This window comes from Pelodiscus sinensis, chromosome 6 (assembly GCF_049634645.1).
Source record: "Pelodiscus sinensis isolate JC-2024 chromosome 6, ASM4963464v1, whole genome shotgun sequence".
In the NCBI taxonomy this organism is placed as follows: Eukaryota; Metazoa; Chordata; order Testudines; family Trionychidae; genus Pelodiscus; species Pelodiscus sinensis.
The window spans coordinates 95448621-95462195 of record NC_134716.1 but is presented as its reverse complement, the minus strand read 5'-3'; the positions used below and the strand labels follow the sequence as shown (position 1 = coordinate 95462195).

Here is a 13575-nt window from a genome sequence, read left to right as displayed (position 1 = left end):
GAAGTGGCCCAGGGAAAGGCTGTTTTATTAGGGTTGAGGAAAAATCCCATCTGTTGCCACTATTTAGGGTCCCTGGGCTGGAACCTGGAGTCATAGGCAGGCTTGGGTTCTCTCTCCCCCCCCCCCCCCCCCATCAATAAAAGTCTGTTCCTGGGAAGGGAAGCCAGGAATTATGAGAGGGGTTTATCCTAATCCTTTGACTTTGCCAATGATGACAATTGATCAGTAAACTGTGACCCTGGCCGCTAGAAAAGATAAGAGGCAGTATGAAGGATCATAGCAAACCTCTGAGGCATCTAACAACTGCCTAGAAGGGCAGGGACATGGCTGGAGCTTTGCCACACTATATATTCATTTTTTAAAAAGGAACTGATGGTGAATCAAAAAGTCAGTTATTTGCCTGGCTCTAATGCCAAAAGTTAAATTTTTCAATTCATACAGCAGATCTGTATATTTGTTTTTTAAATTTGCAAATACTTTAACTAAAAGGTTGGATGCAAGCTACTAAAGCTTTAGACTCCCATTTAAGGTTTTTTGTGCCACAGCAGACTGCTTCTCTTCATAAGTCACAAAATCACAATCATGCTTTAGCATTGGTCTCTGCTGCCCTTTCCCTCATTTATTTCTAACTCTCCTCTTCCTTTCCTTCTGCTTAATTGCAATAACTTAGTTTGCCTGTTCATTCTTTTCCCTACTGTTTTGTGAAGGGACCAATGATTCAAACAGCTCTTGGAACTCTGCTTGAATGTTAAGGTTTATAGAAATATGTCCAATTTTATGGCCTTCAAATCCCAATAATTATTTTTATTAAGATAGCATCTACAATATGCTGTCCAAATACATAGGAAGACTGTTCCACAGAGCTCATAATCTAGGAAGATGAGGAAGGAGAGCTCCTAATCTAAGAGCAGTGGTTCTGAAACTTTTTGGCCTGCAGCCCACCCCATTCAATGCAGACCTTTCTGTGGGCCACCAGCCAACCACCCATGATGACAAAACGTATGCTGGAAGGTGTCAGAGGTGGGCTATCTGGGTGGGTGGAGGAGTGCAGGAGTGAAGTGAGGGTGGGGGGGTCTCAGCAGAATGAGCATGCGTGAGGGAGAAAGGGTACAGGATCTGGGCATGAGGGAGATGGAGAACCCTAACCCACTCCCATTACCTGGCTCCATGCCTCCCAGTACTCCTAGTCAATGCACCCTGTGCTATGATTCTGGCCAATGAAAGCAGTGGCAAAAGCCTCCAGGCAAGTGGTTTCTTGTGCTGCTGTTCCCCCAGTGTCAGCACTTCCCTGGCAAGCCAGATCCAGCCAGTGAGGCTTGTCCGTCCCCTGCCTTCCACAGTGGGAAGCTGGCACTGGCATTCCCACCGTGCAGGGGGAAGGGATGCAGGGCTAGAACGCCAGCGCAGGCTCCCCACTGGGGGGGTGAGCCCCAAGCCCACATCCCACCTGCAAGATGGTCATGGACTACTAGTAGTCAACAGACCACACTTTGAGAACTACTGATATAAGATGGATAGGGAAGAGGGATACAACACAAAATCAATTTAAAAATACACAGCAGAGCCTCAGAACCTCTTTGAAATGAAAGTTGTTTGTAACTCTGAAACATTTGCACAAAACACGGTTCTTTCTAAAATTTAAAACAGAACAATACAGCTTTGAAACTTTATTATGTAGTTTAAATTTGCTTTGCTCTGTGTGTGTGTGTGTGTGTGTGTGTCTGATGATGTCTGATAATGCATGTGATTAACTGATCACTTTGTAATTCTGGTGTTTGTAACTCTGAAGTTCTTCTGTATATACAAACAAATATCAGAACTTTCCAGCTGTCCCCTCTGCATTGGTAGTTTTAGCTGTCTAACAGTGTTTTTGTAGCAAATTAGGTCCCAGGACATTAGGGAGGCATGGTGAGTGAGGGAATGTGTTTTACTGGACTAACTTCTGTTGGCAAGAGGCACAAGCTTTTAAGCTTCTCTGAGCTCTTTGAATCTGGGAAAGGTACTCAGAGTGTTACAACTAAATAGGTGTGGAGCAGGTTGTTTAGTATAAGCGTTTAACACATTCTAAAAAACCATTCAAGGTGAATAGGCTAATTAATACCTCTGTGGACATGGGATTGGGGAAAAAAGGGGGAATAATGGGTTACACATTGTAATAAACCATAAATCCAGTTTCTCTAAGTTTATGATTTTTAGAGTTTAGCAAAGTTATGAATGAAAGTGCCCAGGCTTGTCTCGTCAACATATTGTGTAAGTTTCCTTTGAGGATGAAGACTGAAGTTCGAGTGTGAGCCTTTTTTAAAATGTTTGTCCAAGTGAGATGTTTTTGACTCTTATAATTTTTGTGAGTTTTTGAGAGTGTACCAATTGTCTTGTTTCTCCCCATCGTTGGGACATTTAGTGCACTGGATGAGTGCACCAGGTGTAGGACCCATGGGTCCTGAAAGGTTCATTGTGGGGAATATTGATCATCATAGAAATGGAAAAATGCAGGTTTTGCATCTGTTGTTGGAGGATCTGATGCTATTTTCAGTTAGTGGGTCCTGATCAGTGAGAACTTGCTTCTGATGATGAGCTTGGAGTTATTCGAAGGCATGAAGTATAAGTTCAGGAAAGATTTATAACAGGCAGGGCCGGCTTGAGCCATTCCTGTACCGCGGGCACGTGACGCATGCATGGCCCCGCCCCCCGGTGCGCGGCCCACCTTACAGCTGCCATCGGGCGTGCGGTGCCTGATGGCAGCTGTAAGGGGTGCCGCGTGGCCCCCGGACACATGGGGCCCCTTACAGCTGCCATCAGGCACCCCCCCCCCATAGGTTGGCGCCCCAGGCAGCTGCCCAGCTAGCCCCTCACCTTAATCCAGCCCTGATATCAGGATGTGGTTTCTTTCGAGTATGGGATTCCAGTGTAGGGTTGGAGGTAACAACTAGGGCTGTGTAGTCAGATCTTTTTGTTGGTATTGAAGCAGTTTGTCTTGGAGTATTTGGATGGCCTGTTCTATGTTGCAATCTAGTCTTCTGGTGGAGTGTCCTTGTTTGATGGTGCCACAGGACCCCTGTTTGATGAAAGCAGTTAAGTATGGTACGGTGAGTATCCTGGACTGTCTGCTCAGAGCATATTCTGTAGTATTTGAGTGACTGGCTGTAGATATCAGATTTCTTGGTGGTTTTGGGCTGGTTACTGGATCTGTGAAGTTAAAATTGTAACTGAAAAATTATGACTTGCTGAATGATTATCCTATTTGTATGCATGTACCAATCTGTATCAGAATTTAGGAATATTGACTAAATATCTTAATTTCAAATGTAGTCACACCTGAGTAAGGTCCATTAGACAAGGTACTTTCAGACTGTATAGCTGGTAAGGAAAGGCCTATTCAGGGCAATGAGCCAGTCTTAAAAAAAAAAAAAAAAAAGGCGCCTGAGGCCCTTAGGAGGAGCTTATCTCTCATCTGGTGAACCTTCCTATGAATGCCCCAAACAGACTGTGAGTGATAGCTGCTATGGCTGTACAAGGACATGTGACCAGGTCACATGATTCTGGACACCATCATGGAATATCAGTGTTTTTTCCACAAAATGCTTTGGGAACCAAACTTTGAAACAAAGGCTTCCTGCCATATGCACAAACTGTAAAAGGCAGGGAATGACATCATCTGTGGCTTTTAACTTCCCACCTGAGAAGACTCCTGGGAACACTTGAAGAACAAAGACTGAACTGGGTGAAGCACTAGATATGGGCCAGTGGGGTTTCTAGCCTGCATATGAAAGATATGGAGATTCCAAGCTGCAAAGCAAGTACAGCTTGCCCCTTAAGAATTTGCAGCTTGCTTGTATCATCTCTTAGGGTGTGAATCTGTTCATATTTAGTACGTTACGTTTAGTTTAGAGTTGTTAGGTAATCTGCTTTGATCTGTCTGCTATCGCTTGTAGTTGCTTAAAATCTCCCTTTTTGTAGTTAATCTAAACTAGTGAGTTGGAGTGAAGTGGTAATCCGTAGTTCAGGGGGAAAAGGCTGTTTCATGTTCCCCTCCACACTGAAGGAGGGGGTGAATTTTATGAGCTTTGCTGTGCAGTGCAAGATGGTGCAAGTTTGGGTGTATATTAGAGACAGGAAAAATGCCTGAGAATGTGATAGTTACCCTAGCTATAGGGTTCCTATGCAGGGGCTAGGCAGAGAGCTTGCATGTAACTGCAGCAGGGTATGTCTCTACCTGTATGTATTCTGGTAAAAGTGCAGGCTGGGGGGCTCTGCAGCTTGTCACAGCAGCACAGTGTGAGAGGGAGCCCAGGCTGGTTGAGTCAGGGAGGCTCAGAGAGAACCCAGGTTCAGGTGGCACTCTGGAGAAACCCGTCCCATAGTTGCCAGTAAGGGTCCATTGTTAATACTGATTGTTGTATTTAGAAAGTTGATGAGGGTGTGGGACTCTTCAAAAGAGGCTTGGATGGATGGATGATGGATGTTGAAGTTGTGGTAGAAATCTATAAGGGACTTAGGTTGTCTGTCCAGAGGATGAAACTATCAGTGTCTCACAGGCATATACTTGGTTTTATGGTGCATTTGTCTGGAAATTCTTCCTCAAGGTGCCTAGCTGATTCAGCTTGGTACGTGAGCATAATCTAATAGTTATTAGTATGTTTGTGCTATCCTATTCCTTTAACTGAATGAAATAGGTGGGTGTCCTAAGAGATGCACACAGGAGTTTGTGGGACATGTATGAACTGAATGGCTTTTGTCTGATAAGTCTGTAGCAACGTTATTTTATATGCATATTCTATTCGTATTGGCAAAACTATTACCATGCTAACCCAAGGTCATTTTTTCAGAGCTGAATGGGACTAATAGTTGAATTGTGTCCTTGACTTTCACTGGTTCAAAGTATAATTAAATAAAAACAAATGGGTGCATAGAGCTTACTGACAGGATTAAACAAGGTACCTAAGAACACAAATGTCCAGAAGTACTTAGAACAGACATGAATTGCAGTAAGCACAGTGTAGAAAGATCAACTTTGATTAGACTAGAAGAGTCAATTAAATTGAGAGAGAAGGATAGTACAGTTAAAATCCGATATAGTCTATATAGCAAGAAGCCTTTAAATACCACAGAATGCCTCGCTTGATTCAAAGGCCAACACTAGTGAAAAAGCCTTAAACAAGATTTATCTCTGTAAGCCTCAGAACTAGAAGACTGAAATGGAAAGAGAAACATTCTGTCCTCCTCATCGGAGAGAGGCGGAAAAGTTCTGGCAGGCTTAATTGACATGAATGATGATGTTGCATTTTCATATAATGGTTTATGATGTGTATTGTTAGAAATTTCTTTGTTTCTGGAAGTGATATTAAGTGGCGGATATAAATGCATTTTTGAAAGGAATGTCTGGAGAAATTATTGAAAAGTATAGATTAGGGAAAGTTGGGTCATCCTCAACTATAGTAATAAATTCAGTTATGCAAGGTGACTAGAGATTCTTCCAGAAACCAGAGATTGTTTTCAGGGGGTCTGGCTTTGTTTTGGGTTTCCCACACAGAGATTCTAGACCCTGACTAACGTTGTGTGACCTAAGCTGGTATCTATGGAACTCACTTCACCTAGTCACAATGGAGCTGGTGGATTTGACTCTGTAGAACCAGATTAGGCATGAGCAGAGTTTGAGGTGCTGACTTCACTAAACCCCAAACTTGCAGTAGCAGCTGAGTAGAATGGGTCCTGGTGATGCAGATATCACAGGACTGAAGTATATGGGCTGAGGTGAGTCACCTTTTGGAGCCCTCTTTATCTAGGGTGACCATACTTCATACATTGTCAGGGTCAGTCCCCTTCTTAAACCACGATCATCTGTTGACAAGAGAAAAAGGAACAAATATTCAGTTTTGTCAAAATTTTCAGGGGGCACAGAGTAATGTTTTGGGGGGGGCCAAATGAAGATGTGAGGTGCTGGTTGGTGCAACTTGGGCTATCATCCATGTGTGGTCTGGGACTAGACCTGGCAGGGCTTAGGTGCTCAGCCCCAGCCTCTGCTGATGAGGGCAAGTACTGTTCTGGGGAAGAGGGGCTCAGACCAGCCCTGCTTGGGAGACTCAGGCAAGTGTTGAAGCCAGATGGCTCATGCCTCCTTCATGCTATGTCCTATTTTCACGTTGGGAAATATGGTCACCCTATCTTTGTCACATTTGCAACTAACTCAGTTTGTGATGGGAATGATTCTGCAAATAAGAATTCTGGTCATTAACCAGCCACACAGTTGCTGATTAGGATTGTGGACCTAACATTGCTGGCTTTTGCTAATTTCATTTTTATGTAATTACATATTTTTTATTAGGGAAAGAGAAATATTTTAAATTTCCTCTGGCCCAAGGGATCCCGAGTGCTTGAGTGGGGAAAAAAGATTCTTGGGGGAGGGCTTGAAGCAATTTATTATTATTGTAGTCCCTTTACTAAAGGGTCCTCTGTTTTATTCTAAAAAGACCCTGTGTGCTGCAATCCAGACTACAATTCCCATGAGCCCTTGGAACAAAAGAGGTAGGAGGGACTCTTGTGAGAGAGAGGAGGTCTCTCCATGTGCTTGAAGAAGAGGCCTAGCAGTCTGGGACTCTGCCTTGCAGTTTGGAACCAAAGGGGGAGCCAGGCTGCTGCCAAGGACATTGACCCAGTGCAGGGGCTGTTGGAGTGCAGCTACTACATGCCTCTTGGAACTGGGAGTTAGCAGGCTGCTTCCTATAGGCACAGCATGAGGCAGTAAGTTTGGGCCTTGCTGGAAGAGTGCTGCCTGGGACAGAGCTGCTGTTTAGCCTGGACCAAATCCTCACTACAGCTGCAACATCAGCGCGCCAACGCAAGCACGTGTCTGGGACTGAGTCTAAGGGTGTGCACACTCTGGGGTGGAGTAACTGTTGTCTAGCTATATAAGCTTCAGTTATTGTTATGTGTTAATGCTATTCCTTGCTAATCTGTTAATCCCTGTTTAGTTAAGTAAAGATGGTTTATTTTCAAGTATTCTATTAGATGTATATGATTTGTAGTTGTTCTGGAATTAGATCCAGCTTTATGTTGGAATGAGTATATTCCTGGAGGCTCTCAAGGCACCAGTGTGTGTACAAGGCCAGCCAGGTGGAGGCACCGCCACTTTACATTCATTGCCAGTAAGGGACTGCAGTAAGGGGGTGGATAGGGCTTTCCCCAGCTAAACACCATCACCCCTGGGGTACTCAGGATCTCTTTTGGGTTAAACACCAGGCGCCCAGGCACACCTATGAGTGTGACCTGCTCCCCAGTAACCCGGGGAGGAAAAAGGGGTTACATTATTATTATTATTATTATTTATTTAAAAGCTTCCTTTAGCTAGCTCGCTCACTCACTCACTCATCCAGAGTATTGGGAGGGGCACATAAAGAGTAAACTAAAAGTACAACACAAAGGGTCATAGCAGCGAGTGACTAGCACAAAAACTAAGACTGGTGGGGACTCTAGTTTGTTGCTGATGGAAAGCATTGGACCTTTATTCTGTGTTTTTTATTTGTCTTTCAAACACTTTGACCTTGTAGCATGGAGAGGAAGGAAATAAAGTTTTTCTCGTGTTAAGAACAGGAGGGTACATTACAAACTGCTGATGGGTCTAAACAGGAAACATTTAGCTAAACCATCTCATCCTCTTTATGATATCCCTCTCAACTGTCCTTTATTTTGAGATTATGCCACTCATTATAATTCCCCCAATTTATCCCTTGTCCACAAAAAAGTTGATTGAAAGTTATTTGCATCACATAACCCATAAAATAGCTTCAGAGATTCCAAGGTCAGAAGGGACCATTGTGATCATAGGAAGTCTTATTTATACTAAAGAATTAATCTGACTTGATTTTAAATTTTCTTCAAAATATTTTTGTTCTCTTCATGTTGGGGTCTTATGTCACACATTGTGTCCTGCATTTGGGCCTTAGCAGAGTGAGATGGAAACTGGTATCTGCAACCAAAGTCCTGGTTTTAGAAAATGAAGCCAACAAGGGTTTGCAAAGCCACCCTGATTTACTCCACCTTTAATGGTATCATGAGCTTTCGTGGGCACAGCCCACTTCTTCAGATGACCAGAGTTATGGCATCTGAAGAAGTGGACTGTGCCCACAAAAGCTCATATCATCTACATGTTTTGTTAGTCTTTAAGGTGCTAACAGACCATTTGTGTTGTCTTTTTCTGTACAGACTAACTCAACTACCCCTTGAAGCTTCCATGTTTGTCATCCCCAAATTTGCTACTGTCTGTGGATCCAAGGTAAACCAATGAATATCTTTGGTCCAAATTAGGTACTGTCCCAGGTTTTATACAAATACACTGATTTCCCTGGGTTTGAGGGAGATTGTCAGTGGAGAGTAAGGTCCTCTACCTTTTAGCTTGCCTTTCAATAGATGTTATTGCAATAATTACCTACCTCATGGAAGGATTAGAAGACTTAATGTTCCGAGTTACCACAAAATTCAGGAAAGTGCTAAGTATTATGTACAATCCTATTAATAGAATTGTTAGAAGATAGAAAATATGTTCTTTTCACATTTCTTTTTTGCTGAAGAAGCAACACCTACAATGAATAAAATCAGACAGACTAAGTGCTTTCTGAATGTGGGTCGGTCGTATATACGATATTCTTGCACACAGATTCTTTATCATTGCAACATGCTTTCATTGCATATAAGAAACAATAAAATCTCCCTCTGGTGGCTAATCTGACATCTGCACGTTCCTACAGTTGCTATGAGGGTATAAATTATTAATATTTATCTGATAGTGGAAACTAAAGACACCATCAGCTGAAACTAGAGCCCTGTTGTGCTGGGTGCTTACCAAAGAACTCAATCTAAATAGACAGAGTGGACAACCAAACTCTTTGGCAGAACTAGGAATGGAACCCAAAGCTCGGATTTCCTAGTCCACTGTCTTAAACACATGGACAGAAACCTGTAGAACTGCTATGGCTCTAGTGTGCATGGGCACAGTTTAAGAGGGTGTGAACACCCCTGTGGAGGGTAAGGATGGGCTGGGAGAGAGATCACCCCTATCTTTTCAGCTTCTCCATTGCACTCTCTCTCTCTCTCTCTCTCTCTCTGAAAATACCAAGAACACAGAGATCATTCCCTTATTTATAGTGTTACTGTAGCATCTACTCATGGACCATGAATCCACTGGTGGTTTCAAAAGGAGGCTGGAGACCATCTGTCTTTGATCGTTTATAGCATTGATTTTCAAATTTTTCTAGACTATTTGTACCCATTTCAGGATTTGTCTTGCATAAAGTTTCACCTCTCTTATAACACTACTTGCTTACATAAAAATACAAGTGTCACAAGCACATGGTTACTGGAATATTGCTTGGTTTCTCATCTTTACTATATAATTGTAAAATAAATCACTGGGATATAAATATTGTACTTGCATTTTAGGGCACAGTATACAGAGCAGTATAAACCATTGTACAAAATGTTAGTTTGTACTGACTTATCTAGTACTTTTAATGCAGTCTATTGTTAAACTAGGTACTTATCTAGATGTGTTGATGTGCCCCCAAAAGACCTCTGCATACTCTCTGGGGTACACATCCCTGGTTGAGAACCACTTATTTAGACCCAACAAATCCTGCAACTTGGACAGGGGGATTAGACTAGATCGGGGGGTGGGAAATAATTTTGGAAGGGGGGACACTTCACAAATTTCAGAAGTGGCCGCAGGCCTCAGATGGAAGAGGCAGGGCCTCAGGCAGAAGGGGTGGGGTTGAGAACTGCCCTGTTGGGAGATTTGCTTGGCCTGGGGACCCTGCCCCTGACTTTTGGACAATGGAAGGGACCTGGGGCAAATGCGAGGGTGCTGGGGCCTAGCTACCTCCCAGAGTTGTCTGGAGTGGAGGCTTAGAATTCATGTAACACGGCTGGCACCTCCTGGCCCCACTGCTAACCTGTTGCCTGGAAGCTACCCAGAAGGCACAATTCCTTTGAATAGAAGCAGCTGAAAGGGCTCGCCCCTCCTGGGCAGCTCCCAAGCAGCAGGCCAGAGGAATGGAGAGTGGCGAGCCCTTTCAATTGTTTCTGTTTAAAGGGCTTTCACCTGAGGGGTGGCTGCCAGGAAGTGCAGCCATCCAGCAAACATGAGCCCTTTAAATGAAGTAGTTGAAAGGACCTGCGTGTCTCCAGCTCCCAGGCAACGCACTAGGGCAGGGGTTAGCAACCTTTTAGAGGAGGAGTGCCAAGATTTGACTTATTCGCCTCTGTGTATGGGTCCATGGGCTGGTGATACTTTTCCAAGTCAATAATAGTCCTACTTATAGCAGCTTCATTAATTAATAAATTAAACTGCAGATTTTACCTTTTAGTGCAGGGGTTGGCAACCTTTCAGAAGTGGCATACTGAGATTTAACTTATTCACGGATCTGTGTGCTGACGAGAGGGGAGGCAAGGGCAGGCTGGGTGTGGTGACCTTATTTTCTGAACCAGGGAGAATGATTTAATTCAAATTATGAAACAGATTAAGCTTTTAAATTTCTCACGTTAGTTTATCAAACTTAATTTTAAATAAAACTATTATGTCCTACACAAGGTTTCAGTGTTTCCTTTGTTAGGGGTGGTGAACCCTTTTCGGGTTCACAGACCTACAGAAAAAATCATTTGGGGACCACACAAGAAGCAAAAAATTCCCATCACTCACTGATATGGCCCCAACTGAGACACCTCACTTCCCCAGCCTCGTGAGGTGAATTGAAAGAAAGGGGAGGACTGAGGTTCAGGAATTCCCATAGACCAGATTTACTTTCCTGGGGTTCCAGAGTTAGTGGATATTATGGACCTCCTTAGGCTCTGGGATAGGGACAAAAATGAGGGGTACAGTGAGTGAGACAGGGCTGCCAGCAAGTAGGATAGTGATGGAGTGCAGGATCTGGGAGGGAGGTGGGGTGCAGAAGCAGGCTGGGAATAGGGTGTCTGGCCAAGTGAAGGGAGCAGGCACAAGGGAGGGTGCAGTATGTGGCTAGGGGAGGGGGTTTAGGAACAATGTGGATGAAGGAGCAGGGTAGGGTGTCTGGCTAGGAGTCTTCAAACAGACTTCAAAGAGAAACTGCAGAGCTAACAATTCATCTGCAAATTTGATACTATCATCTTAGAAGTAAACAAAGACTGTGAGTGGCTAGCTAACTACAAAAGCAGTTTCTCCTCTCTTGGTGTTCACACCTCCACATCAGCTGCTAGAAGTGGGCCTCATCCTCCCTGACTGAATTGACCTCGTTATCTCTGGCCTTACTCTTGATTGGAACTCTTTTCTTATGCCTGTATATTTATACTTGGCTCTGGAATTTCCACTACATGCATCTGACAAAGTGGGTCTTTGCCCACGGAAGCTTATGCTCCAATAAATCTGTTAGTCCATAAAGTACCACAGGACTTCTCGTTGTTCTTGCAGATTCAGACTAACATGGCTACCCCTCTGATACTGGCCAGGAGAGAGTGTGCAGGAACAAGGGAGGGTGTCAGAGTAAGCTGGGGGTGCTGGTTCATGGGGAGGGAAGTGAGAGGATTGGAGTAGGAGGGGTCTGGGCATGAAGGGTGGGACCTTACTTGTTTCGTGCCCTCTTATAGCAACGGCTGCAGCCATGCTGGCCATAGCCAGCCCTGGAAACTAGAGGTACCGCTGCCGCAGCGACTCTGCCCCAAACCACATGGCCACAACAGCGGTGCCTCCAGCCACTGGGGCAGCCCCAGAGCATGTGGCTGCAGCACCTCCAGTCCCTGCTGAGGAGCCTCAGCCCCAGCGCTGCCTCCTCCCACCGCAGCCTAACCTGCTGGAGGAAGGAGGGGAGCGCTCTCTGGCCCCTTCTCCCCTGCGTAGCTGCTACACGTGCCGTAGGCTGCCGACACCTGTGCTAGGGGGTGGGGTTTGGGACTGCCTCATGGGCTGGATCAAAGAAGGCCCAGAAGGTCTGGGAAGACACTCAATGGCGTACCCAAATGTGGGCTGAGCTGGTGCAGCAGGGCCAAAACATATGTGCCACCACCCATGAGATGATGGGGTACACTGCTCCTGCCATGCCTATGCCCCCGACCGAGCTCCAGTCCTCCCTTCTGCCTACCCCCCTGTTGTCCCTGGCCCCCATCCACCCCCGAGGTCACCAAGGTCCCCAGCCATGAGGCGGAACTTCCAGTTGCACCACTTGCCACTCCGGGTACGTCTAGACTACATGCCCCTGGCGACAGAGGCATGTAGATTAGGCTACCCGGCATAGGAAAATGAGGCATACCTGGGAGGTCGACAAATACCTTTGTCGACCACGGAGAATCCAGACTACTGCGCTGCGCCAACAAACAGCTGGTCGGCTCAGCGCGGCAGCCATGTAAATTTAAATGAAGCGGCGATTATTTAAATCGCCACTTCATTTTCCTATGCCGGGTAGCCTAATCTACATGCCTCTGGTGACAGAGGCATGTAGTCTAGACGTACCCTCCCAGTCCTGAGCCTTCCTCCCCCTAGCCAGACTCTGAGCCCCTCTCTTCCCCAGTTACTCTTATTGAAAAACATTGTTTTTATTGACTGTACAGAGAAGGGAGGGGTTGTTGTGGGAAAGGCATAGGGGCGCAAGGCACAGGGCCCTAATGGGGAGGCTCTTGGGAGAGTTACTGGAGTCCATGGATGTGTACCCCCACCTGATGGGCCTGGCGGATGGCAGCTGTGTGTGGCTGCTTGAAGGCCCTTAAATGGCCTCTGCCCTTCCCCCCACACCGGTAGGAAGGCCTCCACATTGCTCTACACAATGTTGTGGAGAACGCAACACATGGAGACCACTTCGGGGATGTTGTGCTCCCCCATATCGAGGTGGGTGAGGAAGCACTTGAACTAAGACCGTTAAGTAACGGTTAATTGACTAGTTGGAATTTCTGCATTCCTTGACTAGTCGATAGGCACTTCTGCATTCCTCCTTTGAAATATACAAGAGCCCCCAGTGTAGCTGGGGTCAGCTGAGAACTCCCCAGCTGATCGCAGGTTCCGCGTGGTATTTCCCAAGAACCCGGGGTCAGCCGCAGCGGCGTTTCAGATGTGCTTTCCAGCTCAGCTGTGTGGTGCTGTCCCTTTCAAATGCTGAGGTGGCCTTGTGGTTGATGTATTGGATGGCTCAATGTTGTGGTGCTCAGATGGGAATATGGGTTTCATCTCTGGTTTCCCCCCTGCAGCTGGGGAAGCCCAAAGCAGCAAATCCAGCCATGGTGGAGTCAGGTCTCCCAAGCAGATGACTCTGCTCAGCAGGACAGAGTTGATGGCCCTCACCACCGGCAGAAAGAGAGACACAACAAATTCAGAGGGGGTGCCTCAGCCCTTGGTAGGTCCTCAAATCTCCCCCCCCCCGCCCCCCCACAACCCAGGAGCCAGCCACTATGAGGTTGTCTCGCCTGCAGAGCTGTGTGAGGGTGGGACTGCAGAACCCCCCAGGGATGGGGCTTCCCCCCAACCTCCCTCTGCACCCTCATCCCCCTTTCCCTGGGGTCTCCCTCTTCTCCAGCAGGGACTGCAGCCCGAGAGTACCTTACCTCCATGAGGAGGGCCCTGATGGT

The 13575-nt window shown here is 45.8% G+C and overlaps 1 long non-coding RNA gene across 6 annotated transcripts in view; it reads left to right on the top strand.

Moving 5' to 3' along the window:
- The window catches only part of LOC106732876 (uncharacterized), a 196604-nt gene that overhangs the window by 195 nt on the left and 182834 nt on the right, over nucleotides 1-13575 (top strand). For all 6 annotated transcript variants that reach the window (XR_012904901.1, XR_012904900.1, XR_012904899.1 and 3 more), the window contains exons 2-3: nucleotides 8200-8269; nucleotides 13198-13343. This is a non-coding gene — a long non-coding RNA (uncharacterized LOC106732876). The remainder of the gene's footprint in view (nucleotides 1-8199; nucleotides 8270-13197; nucleotides 13344-13575) is intronic.